Genomic DNA, 13,217 nt, shown 5'->3' with positions numbered 1-13,217 from the left:
GGACTTAGGAAGCCTTAAAACGTCGTAGAAATGAAAAAAAAGAAAAAAAAAAATGAAGGATGATTTCTGTATGTATGGATGTTAGTGTGTGTGGAAGAAAAAGAGATTTTGTTCATCCCTGTTTGAAGCTTAATAACTCTTGTGCTTTTTGTCGAAAATTTCTGAAATTTTTAATGGAGGTTTGTTTGTTACGAAAATTGACGTTATTAAATTTTGGTGGTTAAAAGTCCAGGGGGTGAAGAGATAATGGGGTCGTGTTTATCTCCAGTAGGGTCTGACTTAACGAGGATTTCACTTGTTATTAGCATTTCTAGTTTTTTTTTTTTTTTTATAAAACTCATTTCTAGCCTCAAAATTGAGCATTTTGCCATTTTATTGATATAATACTTAAAAATATAAAAATACTTTAAATAAAATATGATAAAAGATGGCGCCACCAAAATATTAATCGTTGTTGGGAAACTTGAGCAACTCGTTGCTGATTTATTTTTTCAAGTATAAATACAGTAAAACATTACTAAATCGTAAAATTTCAAAATTATTTGAAACATTTGAAACATTTTGAAAGATAACTTAATGCCGGTGTTTGTAATTAAAAAGTATAAATACAACCTATTTTAAATATTTTGGTGGTACTTTTCTTAATTTTATATTTTATAATTTTATATTTAAAAAATCGCAATTAGTTAATTTTCTTTGAAATATTCAGATATTTCTTGTACTTATTTTGTATTGTAGGCATTTTGCCTAACCTACTACTACTAAAAAATTTACAACTAAAAAACTTTTTGTTTTTTATCCATAAATATTAACAAAACTCTCCAACGGCTGTGTCCTAAAACGTGAGTTCTTAACTTTATATTTACGGACCTCTTCTCGCATTAATGTTCTTCATCCATAAAATAAATTTTTAAAATAGGCCTATATGATTTAAAATAAAAAACACATGATGTATTAATCTATACGCTTCTTTACACAATAATTAACAACACATAACTTTTAAAATATAAGAAAGTTTTATCAGAAATTTTTATAGTTTCATAATTTTCAAAAAAATGTCATATCTAGCTCTAATTGTAAGGATCCATCTCCCTACTGAAGAAGCCCACTAGTGGAGGAGTGGATGAAACCACTGGTGGTTCGGTAAGCATTCCATTTTTGTACATGCCTCACGTGTCCCGTCGCCGTAACCAAATAAATTCATGTAATATTTTTTATAGTCTACAAGACCTGAAATAATAGCGAGGTTGTGGCCGAAGTTTTCATCTCGCAGACGTAAAGTCGGACGTCGAACGCCGCATATACTGTATGATTGCGGTGCTCGATGTTCGACGTTCACGTTTCAGAGATGAAAACTTCGGTCGTAATCTCGCTAATAGATCTGTACTGATTGAGTTATATTTAGAATTATCACATGAATTCAATTTACTTTTAAGAAATAATTCTAAATTATACTGAAAGTATATCAAACATCACAAAGCTCGATATGCATTTAGAAATATAACCAAACGTTCGCCTTAAATAATCAGGCTATAAGTAACGATTAATACTAAGTAATAGATGTAAGGCGCCATCTTTTAACTAAATTAATAATTATATTACTTATCTTTCACTTTTTAATTTCGGACTTAACGTTATTTCTTTAGTTGTGTAACAAGTTATTATTAACTTTTTCATGCATATCATTCTTTAATGTCTCGACTAGTACTATTATTACTATCTGTTCACTTTTATTGAATTTAATCAATTTGGCTACAGTTTGAAAAAAAGAAATTGTAGACCTATAAATTCGCACTGTCGTTTGTCCCCTGTCTGTTGCCTGTCTGTCATTCCTTAAATTCGAGAACGATATCCTCGAACAAATATGGAAAGCTTAAGGGCAAGAGGCCCGATTAACTAATACAAACTTTAGGTCTCGACCGGAAGTCAAATGAATTCAATGCAGAAATTTTTTCAGAACAGAATTATAGAAAAAATAACTGGCATAACCCTCTTGTTTTCATTGAAAAGTATAATGTATACGGGCAAGACACAACTAATTTGAGGAGATCATAAAATATAATTTTAATAATATTTACTGCCTGGACAACAATTATAAATTTGAAAAAATTACAAAATTTCCTATGGACAAACTGTAAATGTATGTGTCCTTCCTTGCTGTCCCTTCCCCCACTTTTAGAATACGTCCGTAGTTAATTTTGTAGAGTTTCCAAATTTATCAAAAGACATATTTTAAATTAAATAAATTTAAAATATTAAAAATTTCAGCTCGGCATTGTGACGACGTCACGATAATTTTTGTTCGTTTTAATTTATCATCATCCAAAAAGCTTATTTTTTAGTCCTATAATACTTTTATGTGTACTGTACAGTACATACAGTACATACTTTACTTTTATTTCGTTTATTTATTTTGTTTCTTATTATATCCTGATGTTTTACTCTAATATCTTTAACAATAGAAAATACTTATCATTAGTGTATAAAATCCTAACTATTGAAGCAAAAAAGCAAGCTTAAAAATCAAAATTTACCCATTGACTTGACATAGAAATAACATTTTATCCCCGTTTTTTCCCCGCTGTAGATCTAATTTTAAAATTCGGTGTCTATTACCGCACACAATTTTAAAACTTCTGTTAATCCGAAAATTTCGTTGAAATCCGTCAACTCACTACTTCGAATAAAGGTGTACCGGCGATTTGTTAATTTGATCCATGGCAAGTAAGCTTGTTCGCTTTGATCCCTGCGATTCGATAAATTTAAATGTTACTAATTTATAATTTCGGCAACTGGTGCTAAGAGTGTATACAAGAGAAGCCATCTTATACATTTTTTGAAATTCTTCAGTAAATTAAATAAAACTTGGGTAGTAGTATTTTAAGTCGCTGCAATCAAAAAAAGGTACTTTTTCATAATATTTCATATAAATGAATTTCACCGTTATATAATAATATATTGAAAAGGATATTATATAAAAACTTCTTAAGAAATGAGAATGAAAGAAAATGAAAAAAGGTTCGAAATGCATATCGTTTTTTGAAAGAGTCGCTTATGTTAATTGTGGCTTGCGAAAAACTGCTACAGAAGTTGTATTGAGTATATTAAAAAAAACTAAATAAATGAAAACTTAAATATCCTTAACTAAATAAATAAACTTACTTATTAACTTTGCTAAGTACTGTATATTGTAGATTATTATAACATTTCCCGAATCTTCTATAATCTCATGTCTAACAAAACTTCACGATTCTTACCTGATAATACTTTTACACAGCAGAGTTTCTAAAATGTGTTAATTCTAACGTCGTTCGACAAAAAATTGAATTTCAATGTCATCGAAAAATCGGTTTTTTAAATTCTATATTCAACCGGTTATTGAAACTTTTTTATTTTAATTAAAATTCTGTAAACGTTTATCAGAAATTACGTATCTTGAATGTAGCCTAATTATCAGTTAGAACGCGAAGGTTTATTACTTTTACATATACGTATCGAATTTTTATTTTTACATCAAATCTTAATAATTAAATAATTTAAGAAATAAGTTAGAAATTGAAGGATAATTTATGTAGAAATTATCATATTCGAATCATTTATACGACATTAATTACTTATATTTGATTGTTACTTTTCCGCTGTTATATATAAAAATGTCCGTCCTAAAGTTTTTACATTATTGGACTTAACTCGTTCAACGCTTTCCGTAATCGTAAAATTTTTTCATAATTTTTGAAATCTGTTAATAATTTTGTAATTTGTGTAATGTTTAAAAAACAAAATACTTTTTAAGATTTAAAAGTGAACAATTTTTTGCATTATTTTCTAAAATTCCTCACTTAAACCATGAATAATAAAAAGTATTTATATCGTCGGGTGATTTACTGACAAGAGAAAATTTAGAATATTTTTAATAAATTTTATACTGAAATATTTCATATTTGAAACATAAAAAATTTTCAACCTTTAAAATATAAAAAATGTATGCAAGTTTTATAATTACCAATGTCCTAGAATTCTTCAAGGCTAAATCAACTAATAATCTTTGAATACGTATATGTTTACATTTTATAAATTTTAATTACAAAATAACAAAAAAAATATTATTTACCTCAGTAATTTCGGAGTGTTATAAAAACACTTTCGAGTTTGCGAAATATGTATTAATTTCCTTATTGAGCACTCTGTAGCTGTAATCAATAAACTTGACGCCAAAATTTGTATACAGATTGTGCAAAGTCGGCAGAAAAGGTAATTACAGAAACAAATTAGTTCAAAATTTTCAAGTTAAAGACGTTTTACAAGGATATCTGCGAAACAAAGAGACAAAAACACAACAAAAACTTATTTATTCGTTGCGAAAAAGGATGCATTCGGCACAGGATGGCTACTGATACTGTATAAAGAATTTTGATATTTACGACTAAATATTTATTTATAAATATTTATGACAAAAATTAATTAAATCTATTTTAACGTAATTAATTTTCTTTGTGTTCATTGTCATGATTTCTTCATTGTTTTATGTTCGTTTCCTTTGCGCTTGCTATTTTTTCTGTGCTACGAAAGATTTATCTCCGTGGTGCGTTGTGAATAAATTAAAATTTTATTTTAATTCATTGACAACGCACCACCGCAATTTATTATAAATTTTTATATCTTTATTTTTATCTATATATATATAATATACAAATGGACGAGTTTTTTGCCTATATTTCACTCTGCAGCCAAAACTACACATCGCACATGAATGGTGTTTGTGTGTGGTTAGTAAGCCCAAAGTCTCCCATCGTGCACTATGGTGGTTGCGTCTCGATAGCTATGAGGGTGTGGGAGATATATATAGGGGTTGAAAGTGGTTGACTTCGAAAATGTGTGACGCTTCAATGAGAATGTTCCAGTTTTTTCTAGAAAGTTCCAGAATTTTCTAGAATATCGTAGAATTCTCACACACATTTTCTGTCCTCACTCTCATTCTTCACCCCTACAACCTCTCCCCTCTCATTTCTTTTTAAATTAATATTACATTATAGTACATTTTTTAAAATAATCAAATAATTTTAAAAAACTAAATGACAAAAACAAACAACGAATATTCTGGAAAGTTTTGGATTAATTTAATAATTATTAGATCCTTCAAGAATGTTCCATAATATTCTATATTATTTCAGAAGCTTTTGGACGTTTCCGATAACAGATTAACTGACGCGACCACCATAGTGCACGCTGAACCTAAAGAGGTGAAATTTGGTACACAGTTAGGGTATGCCGTGAAAACGCACACTAAGAAGGGATTTTTCGAAATTCCCCCCGCGGGGGATAGAGGGAGAGCATTAAGACTTAACTTGAAACACGGCTTTTACTGTACTATTTTAGATGCGATTTTTTGTTTTTAATTACGTTTAGTCTTCGTTGAGTACTTAAATGTATTAAATTGATAACATTTCAGATATTGTTATAAATATTTTTATATATTTCGATTTTTTAACCAAATGTTCGAACCGTTTTAAATTCGAATTTGTTTTTGCATATTGATTCGATTATAGAACGATTGTAAACGGTCCAGAAAATTTATCAAGTTAAAAACAGTTCGTTTGATTCTCAACAATTCTCATCATTCTCAGCGGTAGGTGTTAAATAACAATTACTATGGTTGTTAAAATTCTGAATGTAAATAGGGTTTGCTTGCAAAATCCGCGCAGACGAAGTCGCGGGTAACAGCTAGTATTTAATAAAATTACATACATTTCTTCTTGGTTTGCGTTTTAAGTCATAACTATCGAACTAATTGTGTTCGAGTTGAAGACTGATTGTTTCCTCTTTGATTATACATGCGATCTCCAGCACATGACGTTAAAAAAAATGCTCTTTTATGAAAAACCCTTTTCCAAAAATAAGGTAGTTCAAGCAGTTTTCTGCTTTAGAATCGTATTTTATTGTTTTGTTAAGGCACAGTTCAGAAGTTTTAAAATCGGATTCTTTAATTTTTTCGAATTTTTATATTCGTAAAATTCGATTTTGAAAACACTAAGACCGGTTTGTCTTGGCTCAGGTACAACATCCTTGAAACATATCCTGACGTCGTGTGCGAGTAACAAACATTTTTAACTAACATAATTTGTTTACAAATTGTCTTATTTCATAAAAATATCATAATATAATATCAAAATATTTTTACTTTTGTTATATTTAAACCTTAAGTGTCGATTTATTCGTAACAAACATCGAAAGAAACAATCAGTCTTCAACTCGAACACAATTAGTTCGATAATTATGACTTAAAACGCAAACCAAGAAGAAATGTATGTAATTTTATTAAATACTAGCTGTTACCCGCGACTTCGCTCGCGCGGATTTTGCAAGCAAACACTATTTACATTCAGAATTTCAACAACCATAGTAATTGTTATTTAACACCTACCGCTGAGAATGATGAGAATTGTTGAGAATCAAACGAACTGTTTTTAACTTGATAAATTTTCTGGACCGTTTACAATCGTTCTATAATCGAATCAATATGCAAAAACAAATTCGAATTTAAAACGGTTCGAACATTTGGTTAAAAAATCGAAATATATAAAAATATTTATAACAATATCTGAAATGTTATCAATTTAATACATTTAAGTACTCAACGAAGACTAAACGTAATTAAAAACAAAAAATCGCATCTAAAATAGTACAGTAAAAGCCGTGTTTCAAGTTAAGTCTTAATGCTCTCCCTCTATCCCCCGCGGGGGGAATTTCGAAAAATCCCTTCTTAGTGTGCGTTTTCACGGCATACCCTAACTGTGTACCAAATTTCACCTCTTTAGGTTCAGCGTGCACTATGGTGGTCGCGTCAGTTAATCTGTTATCGGAAACGTCCAAAAGCTTCTGAAATAATATAGAATATTATGGAACATTCTTGAAGGATCTAATAATTATTAAATTAATCCAAAACTTTCCAGAATATTCGTTGTTTGTTTTTGTCATTTAGTTTTTTAAAATTATTTGATTATTTTAAAAAATGTACTATAATGTAATATTAATTTAAAAAGAAATGAGAGGGGAGAGGTTGTAGGGGTGAAGAATGAGAGTGAGGACAGAAAATGTGTGTGAGAATTCTACGATATTCTAGAAAATTCTGGAACTTTCTAGAAAAAACTGGAACATTCTCATTGAAGCGTCACACATTTTCGAAGTCAACCACTTTCAACCCCTATATATATCTCCCACACCCTCATAGCTATCGAGACGCAACCACCATAGTGCACGATGGGAGACTTTGGGCTTACTAACCACACACAAACACCATTCATGTGCGATGTGTAGTTTTGGCTGCAGAGTGAAATATAGGCAAAAAACTCGTCCATTTGTATATTATATATATATAGATAAAAATAAAGATATAAAAATTTATAATAAATTGCGGTGGTGCGTTGTCAATGAATTAAAATAAAATTTTAATTTATTCACAACGCACCACGGAGATAAATCTTTCGTAGCACAGAAAAAATAGCAAGCGCAAAGGAAACGAACATAAAACAATGAAGAAATCATGACAATGAACACAAAGAAAATTAATTACGTTAAAATAGATTTAATTAATTTTTGTCATAAATATTTATAAATAAATATTTAGTCGTAAATATCAAAATTCTTTATACAGTATCAGTAGCCATCCTGTGCCGAATGCATCCTTTTTCGCAACGAATAAATAAGTTTTTGTTGTGTTTTTGTCTCTTTGTTTCGCAGATATCCTTGTAAAACGTCTTTAACTTGAAAATTTTGAACTAATTTGTTTCTGTAATTACCTTTTCTGCCGACTTTGCACAATCTGTATACAAATTTTGGCGTCAAGTTTATTGATTACAGCTACAGAGTGCTCAATAAGGAAATTAATACATATTTCGCAAACTCGAAAGTGTTTTTATAACACTCCGAAATTACTGAGGTAAATAATATTTTTTTTGTTATTTTGTAATTAAAATTTATAAAATGTAAACATATACGTATTCAAAGATTATTAGTTGATTTAGCCTTGAAGAATTCTAGGACATTGGTAATTATAAAACTTGCATACATTTTTTATATTTTAAAGGTTGAAAATTTTTTATGTTTCAAATATGAAATATTTCAGTATAAAATTTATTAAAAATATTCTAAATTTTCTCTTGTCAGTAAATCACCCGACGATATAAATACTTTTTATTATTCATGGTTTAAGTGAGGAATTTTAGAAAATAATGCAAAAAATTGTTCACTTTTAAATCTTAAAAAGTATTTTGTTTTTTAAACATTACACAAATTACAAAATTATTAACAGATTTCAAAAATTATGAAAAGATTTTACGATTACGGAAAGCGTTGAACGAGTTAAGTCCAATAATGTAAAAACTTTAGGACGGACATTTTTATATATAACAGCGGGAAAGTAACAATCAAATATAAGTAATTAATGTCGTATAAATGATTCGAATATGATAATTTCTACATAAATTATCCTTCAATTTTTAACTTATTTCTTAAATTATTTAATTATTAAGATTTGATGTAAAAATAAAAATTTGATACGTATATGTAAAAGTAATAAACTTTCGCGTTCTAACTGATAATTAGGCTACATTCCGAGATACGTAATTTCTGATAAACGTTCACAGAATTTTAATTAAAATAAAAAAGTTCCAATAACCGGTTGAATATAGAATTTAAAAAACCGATTTTTCGATGACATTGAAATTCAATTTTTTGTCGAACGACGTTAGAATTAACACATTTTAGAAACTCTGCTGTGTAAAAGTATTATCAGGTAAGAATCGTGAAGTTTTGTTAGACATGAGATTATAGAAGATTCGGGAAATGTTATAATAATCTACAATATACAGTACTTAGCAAAGTTAATAAGTAAGTTTATTTATATATATAAGCTTATTTATATATTTTTCTTTATTAATGTGTAATAAAATTAATAAATATTATTATAATATTATACATTTTAATCAAATAATGATTAGTTATTAATAGCAAATAAATCACTTTCCATCTATTTAAATTTCATCTGTTTGCAAGGTCCAGATACATTTGATATTACTTTATAAAGCATACTTAATATTAAAAACTATATAGCAATTTTTACCATAAAAAATTTAAGTAATTGTAAAGATGACTAAATAGAAAAAAACTACAGTAATGTTTTTTAAATTATTTAAAATGGTCTTTTGAATTGCAAAAATAACAAATTTATAATAAATTAAATAAGTTTGTGATATTAGAATTAGAATTAGAATTTCAAATTTTAAAGTATTTTAATTGTGAAATCTTTTATAATCAGTATAAATATGAAAAAAATTTAAATGTTTCTTTTCCTATTTTAGAGTAATAGGCATATGCGATTAAGAGAATTACTTCTGCAGCATTCAAATGAAGCATCTCTCATTGTGATGACGCTTCCAATGCCTCGTAAGAGTACCTGTTCAGCACCTTTGTATATGGCATGGTTAGAAATGTTAACCAGAGATATGCCACCTTTTTTACTGATTAGAGGAAACCAAAGAAGTGTATTAACTTTTTACTCATAGAAATTTGTTATATTGATTTTCATTTTTTTTTCTATTCATTAATGTATATTGCTTATTTTTCATAAATAAAATATTTAAATTAATCTGAATTGTAGATATGATCACTATAAATTATAAACTTTTTGAAAGTCTTAATTATTTTATTACCAAATCCATTTTTATATTAAAATTGGAAATTACATCAATTAAAAACCCCGGCGTAAAAAATACACCTAGGAGAGTTTTCAAACTTTTACATTGGCGCCATCTGGATTTCACAATACTAACTATCTACATACAAAAGTAATATTTTATATTTAATTTACAGTATTACAAAAATAAAACATTTAACTTATTAAATATTACACAATAATAATTTTTTAATTAATGATAAATAACTAAACAATGAGAAATGAATTTATTTACTGAAATAATGCTTTTAAATAATGGAAAACTTTTAAAATTTTTTTTAAAAAATGAGAACAAAAACGTTAAAACATCGAAAATGACAAATTTATTTAAAAATAAAATCCAAAATATATACTTCTATGTAGAATACAAACAGAAGAAAACGATAGTGTTATCTGCTTATGTGTAGGATGATTGTTCTCAAGAAAAAAAATTAAAAACCCCGACGTAAAAATACTCTGTTTTCAAACTTTTACATTGGCGCCATCTGGATTTCACAATACTAACTATCTACATACAAAAATAATATTTTATATTTAATATACGGTATTACACAAATTAAACATTTAACTTCTTAAATATTACCCAAAATAATTAGACAGTATTATCTATATTTTTTATTACGATAACTTTGATAAATTTTATAATAATAATAATAGTAAATATACTTTCATTATTTTAATATATTTAAATTTAAATTAATGGTAAATAACTAAACAATCAGAAATGAATTTATTTACTGAAATAATGCTTTTAAATAATGGAAAACATTTAAATTATTTCAATTTCTTAGCTAGCTTCTACGTCATAGGATCGTCACAGGAAATAGAATGGCGTCACCTTATCTGTTGCAGGTGTGTCTACGGTCACGTGACCTGTGACGTGGCCTTCAGAAACACGTGTTTTTGTTTTCAATATTATATTTTGTAAATTAATTAACAGAATTGAATAAAAATGTATAGAATTACAAGAAGCGATGTATAACAAATATATAAGAGCATAAATTAGTATAAAAACTAAGAAAATAATTATAAAATTCACAAAAGTGACTTCTATACATCGCATACATACGATTAAAAAAAAACTTGAATCAGAAATCATGAAAACTATAACAGAAATATGTAATGAACTCAATAAATTTGTGATATCACAAAAACTAGCAAAAAAATTAAAGAAACAGAGAGAAAAACGATCATTTACCTCAGTACTATCATGACCTTGAATAGACTAAGTGGTAAGTTTATTTAAAAAATCAAAAATGACAAATTTATTTAAAAATAAAATCCAAAAAAAATATTACTATGTAAAATAAGATCAGAAGAATATAATCGCGAAAACTGCATACTTCTAAGATGCATAGTTCAAATAAAAATGGTTGTTATTGCCTTCGTTGTCAGCCCGGCAGAAAATTCTGCCGGCTGAGTGTACCAACTTGAAAACGACCCGGCAGAAAATTCTGCCGGGTCACGTCAAACGGGTTATAATATCAGGCCCAGATAACATCTGAGAAATTGCTGGGTAGCAATTACAAGCCATTGCTGGGTAGCAAGTCAGGGATGCAGCGATGACATCTTTAAGAGTATCATCTCCTGAGTATCATCTCTGAACTTAAAATTCTTTATATTATAATTATTACAAGAATTTTATAATAATTATACATTTCTAACTACTTTTAGATGAAGATACCAATGTCACAAAAACAAGAAAACAAAACTTTCTTGTCTCATACTTACAAAGCAAGCTAGACCAAAAGCATCAGTTGAAACAAGAAGAATTAAATTTAAATAAAGAATGACTGAAACTGGAACAAGAAAAATTTTGATTTGGAAAAAGCAAAACTTGATTTAGAGAGAAGAGAGAGAGAGAGAGGAGAGAGAGAGAGAGAGAGAGAAAGAGAGCAAGACTGAAGCAGGATGGAGAGGAAAGAAGAGTGTTATTAGAAATACTTTTGAAAACTTTGAAGAAAAATGTTTATAAAATTGAAAAAATTCTTTATTTATTTATTGATTGCATTCTAAGTATTTGTCCAATTTGGGGGGGTAAACAATTAAAATAATCTGATGTTGCACTACCGTATAAGCATGTGTGACAGTTTGTAAGTAGTGCACCAACAATATACAGTTTACAGGCCTGATGGTCGAGCGGTAAAGGTGGCAGCCTACCGCTCTGGGGGACCCGGGAACGAATCCGAACGGGTCGAATAATCCCCAGGAATTTTTCGGGGGGTGGTCCGTTCGGATATGTCGGGCCCCGTCCCTCACCACCCGGTCGCCCCATTGTGGGCCTGGCCGAACCCATAATGGGCCTACTAAAAGAGGCCCTCTTAGTGCCCACAGGGCGGAAAGAGTTAAAATATATATATATATATATATACAGTTTACCAACAGGCTGAAGGTACAGTTTCAAATTTTTTTTTTAAATCTATAAAAGCAAATATTTGAATTATTTTTTTAAAATACCCATTCCACACACTCGCTTACTGAACTCATCCTGGAATTAAATACTTCTTGCTCAGGTGTTAAACTAGCACTTCGGAACGGTGTAATCAGGTGTTGACGCAAAGGATAACCAGAATCTCCATTTAAAACAAATTGGGTCCCGTTCTCGGAACAAGGAATCGCAGCCAAATGCTCTAACAAATTAGATTCTCTTAACATTCCACTGTCACGACGTCTTCCATTGGTCCAAATAAATTAGCAATCATACCATCGGGTGTAACCACTAATTAAAATTTCAATGTATACGTTTATGGAAACCGAATACCATCCTTTGATGTGTTTTTGGTTGACAAATAGGACATGCCGTTCCATCTATAAACCCCCAACAATTGTCAAAGGAGCACCTTTTGCTGTTATTACTTGGCTAAATTAATTTTTCTCTTGTTAGTTTTATTTCGTTGATATTCAATAACAATTTGAAATGGCTATTGTAAATGATATTTAGTGTTTCATGCACAAATCGTGAAAGTTTATTTTTTGATTTCCCCAACAAAACAGAAATATCATCAAGTCTATTAGGATAAACTAATCTTCGTAATAAAATACATAATGCATCAATTCCAAGTGAACGTGATCCATTTTCACAAATGATTACAGATGGAAGGCGTAAAGCAGAATGCAGATGAAACAAATCATCTCTTAAAAATCTGTTAAAATTAAAAATTTTGTATTATTCCTTTTTTTTAAGTATTTACTTTAGTTTATAAATATTTACTTACCGAAGACGGCCGGATGGCCGAGCGGTCAAGGTGGCAGCCTACCGCTCTGGGGGACCCGGAATCGAATCCAAAATCCTACTAAAAGAGGCCCTCTTAGTGCCCACAGGGCGGAAAGAGCTAAAATATATATATATATATATATATATATATATACATACCGAAAATAAAACAAGCAATCAGAATCAGTCATTTTATTTAAATTTATTCTTGCTTTTGTCACAGGTAGACCTTTAGTGATATGATGTAATAAAATGGCTTCTTCATGACATAAT

This window comes from Centruroides vittatus, unplaced genomic scaffold (assembly GCF_030686945.1).
Source record: "Centruroides vittatus isolate TY-2023 unplaced genomic scaffold, ASM3068694v2 contig_595, whole genome shotgun sequence".
Taxonomy (NCBI): domain Eukaryota; kingdom Metazoa; phylum Arthropoda; class Arachnida; order Scorpiones; family Buthidae; genus Centruroides; species Centruroides vittatus.
Note: the sequence above shows the minus strand (reverse complement) of the source record.